Consider the following 7,863-nt stretch of genomic DNA (forward strand, 5'->3'; position numbering starts at 1 on the left):
GGTCATGCCTCCTTTCTTTGGGACAACGTGGACCGGGGAAACCGACCTTGAGCTAGAGATCGGGAATATGATTCCCGCATCCAATAGCTTGGTGATTTCCTTTTGACTACTTCCCCCATTTGAGGGTGAATTTTTCATTGTCTTTCAATGCTTGGTGAGGCATTATCCTCAAGAGTGATGTGGTGCATGCATAGGGCGGGACTAATACAATTGAGGTCATCAATGGTATAGCCCAAAGTAACTTGCTGCTTTCTCAATACACCACACAACTTTTGGGCTTGTCTCTCACTCAAGAGGAACTAACAATCACGGGAAAAGTTGAGTTAGGGCCTAAGAATTCATACCTAAGGTGTGATGTAAGAGGTTTGAGCTCAACCATGGGGACACCTTTACCTTCCTTTGTTGTAGCCGCTTGCAATGCTTCTTGGCTAGTGATATTCTTGCACATTTGCTCATCAACATCTTCAAGGCTTCCATTGAGCACATCTTCATACAAATCCATCTCTTTGCTAGGAACACCTATCTTTTCCTTATTCAACAAAAAATTCTCAAGAGCATCATTAGAGGTGAGAAATTGCTCATGCATAGAAGACACAACATGATCAAGAGAGTCAATCATCATACAATTCTCCAAGGAAAAACTTGGATTCTTCATACTATCATTCAAGTCAAATTAAGTCACCTCATCTCCTATTTTATGTGAAATTTTAGCACTCTTGACATCGATCATAACACCCGAAGTAGCGAGAAAGGGTCTACCTAGAATGATCGGAATGCTAGCATCTTCGTCCATCTCAAGTACCACAAAATCCACCGGAATAACAAATTTGTCAACCCTCAAAGGGACATCCTCTACCTTACCCTTTGGAAACTCGATTGATCTATCGGCCAATTGCAAAGTAATGTTGGTAGGCAAGAGTTCCCCTAGTACACCGGATATGGAATAAGTCTAACACTAGCTCCTAGGTCACATAAGCCATTGTCGATTTGCATTTTATAAATAGCACAAGGGATGGAAAAGTTTCCGGGATCTTTTAGCTTAAGTGGTATCTCGTTCATTATGATTGCACTACAATTCTCGGTCAAGTTCACCGTCTCCACAACATCACAAGTCCTCCTACCTCTCAAAATGTCTTTAAGGAATTTTACATAATTTGACATTTGGGTAACAACATCGGTAAATAGTAGAGAAAGATGAAGTTGTTTGAGCATGTCAATAAATCTTCTAAATTGTTCATCCAACTTGTGTCTCATGAATCTTTGTGGATAAGGAAGCTTGGGTTTCACAACTTCACTCTCTTCCTGCACCTCCTTAGGTGGCTCTACCATTACATCACTCAAAGATGCACCATCTCCCTCATCCTCAACTAAAACCTACTTGGCATCCTCCTCACTCTTACTTTGCTAGGCAAACTCTCCTCAAGCACCCTACCACTTCTTATGACTATGGAATTAACGGGTCTCTTAGGGTCTAGGCCTTGAGAAAGTAAAGAAGAAGGGCTTGCATGGTCTTTCAAAGCATTGGCAAGTTGAGAAATTTGGTTTTCAAGCATCTTATTGTGGGTCATCATTTCATTAAACTTCTTATCACTCACCGGCATGTAGGTGTTCAACAACTTGGTTTGGTTTTCAATGATTTCCTCCAAGTTAGTTTTAGAAGAATAAGAAGGTTGAACATAGGAATTATAACTTTAGGTCTTTGGATCAAATCCGGGTAAGGGACCCCTTTGAGCATTGTTTTAAAAATTTCCCCTATTTTGATTATTCCGATTACCTCTATTTTGATTTTGACCATAACCTTGATTATGATTACCATAATTTTGGTTTTGATTTTGGCTACTACAACCTTGGTTGTTATAGCTACCTCTGGCATTTTGGTTCTCTTGGTATCTATTACCACCACCTTGGTTATAGTTGTCAAAATTTCCATGGTTGTTGTAATTCCTATTCCATTGACCTCTTTGATTCTCAAACCTAGAATCATTATTGTTTGAAACATAGTTCACATGCTCATTCACATTTCCATCTTGATCATCACAAACAACCATACATGCATGAGGGCAATAGAAGCAACATGATCATACGATCCGCAAACATCACAAAACAAGCAACCACTAGGCTTGTTGCAAGAAGAGGGAAAGGGTTGAGAGTTAGAAGACATACCTCTCCTCTTAGATTGGGAGGGAAGATTAGAAACTTAGGAGGTAGCACTTTCCAACTTTTCCTTGATAGCGGACATTTCCTTCCCCAAGTTTGTCATTTGTGAAGACAAGTTGTTTACGGCATTAAGATGATCAATCGAGTACACTGAAGAACTACTCTTGCTAGTTGACTCCTTTTCACCATCTTGCCAATCTCTATAGTACCTCACTACGTCTTCAATTATGTCTACCACTTCCTCCTCCGCTTTATTCATGATGGGACCTCCGGCTCCTCCATCAAGACATGAATTTCCTTGAGGACTTAGGCCACCATAGAAGATTTGAATAATTTGGTAAGTCGGAATTCCGTGGTGAGGAAATTCTCTTCGATACTCCTTGTATCTCTCCCATGCTCCATAGAGGCTTTCACTAGACTTTTTCTTGAAACCTTGAATCAAAGCTCTAGCCTCCACCGTTTTCTTTTATGGGTAGAAACGGGATAGAAATTCCTTGGTCACTTCGTCCCATGTCCTTAGAGAATTGGGTTTGACCTCCTTGTCTAACCATTCCAAGGCACGCCCTATGAGAGAAAAAGGAAAAAGATTGAGGCAGATGAATTCTTGGGAGATTTAGAGGGCTTTCATGTTGGCCCCACTAAATTCTCGCCTCTCTATTAAAGTGATCATTGCCAGCCTTATTTCAAAGTCATTTACCGGTGTTGTGGGTGGAGCAATCCCACTTTCAAACCTATATGCACCCAGAATCCCAAATTCCTTCAACGCCACCCTTGGATTTTCTCCTATCCTTGCTTGTTCTTCTTGTTGTGGTTCCTCTTCACTTGGAGGACTAGAACTCAAAGAACTTTTAGAAACTCTTATCCTTGCAATTGTCCTCTCAATTTTCGAATCAAGTGGCACTAATAAATGACCACGTGCTCTACGCATACGATCTCAAAAGAAACAATTAGTAGCACGGCTACAAATGTAGCAAAAAAGAGAAAAAACTTTTTTTTTTATTTTCCAATTAAAATGAAGTAGACTCAGCAACTATAACAAAGCATAAATATCATTCCCCGGCAACGGCGCCATTTTGATGCGTGGTAATCTAGCTCGTTAAAAACTAAAGCACCACCAATCAAACAATTAAGAAAATCAAACTTATTCTTAGTATAGGACAAGTCCGAGTCGAACCACGAGGAATGAGAGGGAGATTGCTACAGTCTATGGTCAAGCTACTTCGAAGAATGAGAGGTGAAGTGAATTGAATTGTAACTAAGGTATCAACTAGCTAATCAAGTCAAAGAAAATCAATATGCTAAACACTATGGATTAAGGTTCCACATGCAAGGTTAATGACTATGCCAATCGATGAAGAAGTCAATTAATTCAAAGGTTGCAAAAGACAAACAATAGTTGCAATTAATAGAATTCAAGAGCTATCTTCTATAAGTCAAGCTAGGGTTCACTATGAATGACTAACAAGGAAAATCACAATCACATTCAACTAAATAAAGCAATTCTCAAATCAAGGGTTTATGTCATTGAAATTTGCTATGCAATCTAGATTAATCATCTAGGTTGATCACTCCTAATCAAATTAATCACATGCACAACTATGTCAACCAATTTAATTACAACAATTCAATCATCCAAGAATAATCAACTAGCAAAAATCATCAATCAAGCATGCTTCCCCTTCTCTCTAGCTACTAGTCTACTCACAAATCATAATGGAATTGAAAAATAAAGAAAATTGAATTACAAACATCATCATTTCCAGCTGAATTAAAGAGAAAATCAAATTCGACAAATTCTCAAACGAAAGATCAACAATCTAATCAAACGTTAAAGAAGTAAAGGAAAGAGCAAGCAAAAGGAAATTCAAAGAAAGAAATTCTCACTAATTTTCATTGATTGAAGAAGAAGTCCAAGCTCAAAGATATAATTTGAAGTACAAAACAAGTAATCTAAAGTTTCTCTCTCTAATTTCTCTCTCTACTAAATCTAGAAATAAATCTCAAGTACATATGAAATCATCCTCCCCTAAAAAAGGAAAAGTCAAGGGGTATTTATAATAAATCAAGTGAAGAGGTTCGGAGCAGGGCCGTGCGCATGCACCACCAGCTGTGCGCAAGCACGGAGGTGTCTGCGCACTCGCACCCCTGCTATGGTGTTGCGGCGTGCACGGATTCTCTTGCTCGCTCGTAGATCCTTGTGCGAAGCTATGCTCTCAGCGCTCTCGTGCATCCCTATCGTCGGCGCTCTCGTTGTGACGCCCGCGAGAAAGGTATTCCTTGATCTTCAATTATTTGCACTTTCATGACCTAGAATCAATAAGGGCGCAACCGTGAAAGCGTAGCAAATAAAACTTTGAAATTTCACTAAAAAAAATTCAAGTAAAAGTAAGAGACAAAGAAAAATGAATAGAAACTAAACTAAAATAGCTAAATAAGAACAGAAATCATGAAAAACTCATAAAAGTGAATGAAAAACCAAAATGAGTTATAAAGACGAAAAATAAAAGAAAACTAGAAAGATTACATGAAAATAAAGCAAGAAAATATAGAAAAAGGAATTAAAAGCTACTCTATTGAGCACGATAAATGACGCTGATCACTACGTACATGTAAAGCGTCTATTTGGGCAAAGGGCTAACAAGCCTTGTCATAGAGTGTAGATGTTCTTTCAATTTCTGAAATACCGCCTCAACATCATCCCCCCTGTCAAATCTAGTCTTCTTCCTGATTGCTTGGAAGAAATAAAGGAACTTGTCACCTGACCGGCTGAGGAATCTCCCCAATGCAGCCAGACAACCGGTTAGCTTTTGAACCTCTTTGACAGTGCGGGGTGACTTCATGTCAATGACCCCCTATATCTTCTCAAGGTTGGCCTCTATCCCCCTTTGATCAATTAGGAACCCGAGAAACTTCCTAGACTCAACACCAAAGACACATTTCTTTGATTGAGCATGACCTTGTGCCGCCTAAGTGTGGTGAAGGTTTCTCGGAGGTCAGCAAGGCAATCTGTCTTTAGCTTAGATTTAACCATCATGTCGTCAATGTACGCCTCTACGTTCCTCCCAATCTAATTAATGAAGACTGTATTAATCATTCGTCGGAAAGTAGCAGGCGCATTCTTCAAGCCCAACAGCATCACAGTATAACAAAATAACACCTGATAAGTGACGAATATCATCTTCTCTTAATCTTTTCTCTAGAGGGGAATCTGTTGAAAGCCTAACTAGGCGTCCATGAATCTCATCAAGGAATGCCCTTCTGTAGAGTCGACCAAGTTGTCGAACTTTGGAAGCAGGTAATTTTCCTTTAGACATGCCTTGTTCAAGAAAGTGTAATCAACACACATGCGCCAGGTACCATTCGACTTCTTTACAAGCACAAGATTTGCAACCCATTTAGGGAAGTTACATGGTCGAATGAACCCAACGTCTAACATCTTTTTAACCTCGGCACCTACCGCCTGACTTCCTTCCTCGCCGTGATTTGTTTTTTTATTTAAACCTGATAGGCTTATTTTTTGGATCCACAGCAAGTTTTTGGACGGCAAGATCTAGGCTGATGTCGGCCATCTATTTTACTCTAAAGGAAAAATATCTTTGAACTCTTTCTGTAGGCTGTGCAAATCTGCACCCAACATTGCAAAAGCATCCATCCCTACCTTAACAGTATGCTCTGGACGGCTGTCGTCCAAAGGAATATCAATATGCTCACTAGCCGGCTGATGACGGAGTTCATCTAACCGTTCCTCGGTCAGTGATTGCTATTGCTTTTCCTTCTTCACTGCCACCAGCTGATCAGCTTTCCTCTTTTTTCCGACTGATGGTGGAGCGGGCTCAAGATCCTTGACATCGTCAAGTTCTATTGGCTCCCCTCCCTGGACGGCTGCTGCTGCCGTTGGCTTGACGTCTAAGAGATAGCACTATCTAGCCGTCTTCTGATCCCCATTAAGGGAGCCAATAGTAACGTCGTCCTTTTTAAACTTTAGCAACATGAGGGATGAAATAATGAAGGCCTTGGACTCGTTTAGATTTGGACGGCCCAAAATGAGGTTGTAGGCGGTCATCTCCTCAACTACTAAGAACCAGACGACCATGTAGTGTCCCTTTCTCTTTTCTCCCAGCCGGATGGGTAGATCAACCTAACCGACTGGGTGCACAACTCCTCTCCCAAAACCAACCAGGGGGTGAGTGACCTTGTGCATGATGTCGGTCTTGTACCTCAGCCTTGACAAGCACTTGTAGCTGATGATGTTAGACAAGCTACCAGTATCTATCAGGATCCGGCAACCAGCTGATTGGCCACCTTATATTAAATAACAACGGGGTCATCATGCGGCTGACGGACTTTCCCTCAATCTTTCTCATTGATGATGACCTCGGGAAATGTGTTGGTAGTTGCCTGACCCTCGTCATCAGAGTTGACGTCCATCTACCTCAAATGGTCCTTGGTGCCCCAGATGGTAGGGCCTCCTCCAGCAAAGCCGCCTTCTATTGTGTAGATTCGCTCTTTGTTAGTGTCCGAACTACTAGTAGGCTAGGCAGTCTTTTTGGACGAGTACCCTGGGTTTTTCTTCAAGGTATCCTTGGACTTGAGGATGTAAGACTTTAACACCCCCTGATCAGCCAAACGATCTAATAGCCGCTTGAGGTTCTAGTAGTCGTTGGTGTCATGGCCAATATCCTCATGGAAGTGGCAGTACTTATTTTTGTTTAAATTTTTGGAAGAACCTTTCATTGCAGTGGGCTTCTCAATGGTCTACCGGTCTTTGATCTCCATAAGGATGGAGTCCCAGTCCTTGTTAAACTTGTACTTTGGGACATAAGATTTATACTCTTTCTTTTTCTTCTAGGACAGCTGATCAAAGTCGTCAACCACCCACATTTTTTTTCTTTTCTTGCTCTCTTTTGTTTTTTGAGCCGGCTGAGCAGACCGACTCTCTTTTTGTTTGTCAGACTTATTCAAGTTCAACTGATTGTTGGGCAAACAGAGATCGGTCGCTTGTATATAGGCTTTCGCCTCTGTCAGCGCCTCTTTGAGGGTGAAAACTCTCTTTTGGACATGGTCTAACTTTAAAGTTAACCCGTCCTTCAGACCCTTAAAGAAGTCTGTGTAAGCAACCTCGTCAAATAGTCCTTGAATTAGGATTCTTACTAGATTAAACCGCCTGACATAGGAGCGAAGCCCTTCTCTCTGTCCCTATCTTATGGTACTTAAGTCCAGACTTGTTTTATTTGTAGGGATGTTCACCGAGAAGTTAGAAGCAAACAAGAAGGCTAGCTTCTTGAAGCTTTCAATAAATCCAGCCTGCAAGTTGCCAAACCATTATTGGGCGACGCCCTTCAATGTAGTCGGGAAGCACATGCACCAGTTGGCATCATCCAACCCCTGCAAATACATGAGGTTGGTGTAAGCGATGAGGTGATCTTCAAGGTTGGTGGTACCATCATAGGCACCTACCAATAAATTTTTAACGTTAGCCGGCAGTGCCGCGTCGGTTATTTCCTTGGTGAACGCAGAGGGTTGTTCACCTAATCTAAGTAGACGGAGCTACAAGTCCAATGGTTGGACATTAAATGCCGCTTGACCTACAAAGAGGGCCGGCAGCATGTATGGTTTGGCATATTACCCGTATGGCATCTGAGCCACATACGAGGATGAACCAATCATTTGAGGGCTTGTATGGAATGACTGACCTCCTGTCTAGCT

The 7,863-nt window shown here is 41.3% G+C and overlaps 1 non-coding gene across 1 annotated transcript; it reads left to right on the top strand.

Moving 5' to 3' along the window:
• Positions 1–2,504: 2,504 nt before the first annotated feature.
• LOC145593253 (small nucleolar RNA R71) lies at positions 2,505–2,610 on the top strand. The gene has a single exon (XR_014102623.1). It is a non-coding gene; the product is annotated as a small nucleolar RNA R71 (small nucleolar RNA).
• The last annotated feature ends 5,253 nt before the right edge of the window (positions 2,611–7,863 follow it).

Source organism: Chenopodium album, chromosome 18 (assembly GCF_948465745.1).
Source record: "Chenopodium album chromosome 18, dcCheAlbu1.1, whole genome shotgun sequence".
NCBI classification, from domain to species: Eukaryota; Viridiplantae; Streptophyta; class Magnoliopsida; order Caryophyllales; family Amaranthaceae; genus Chenopodium; species Chenopodium album.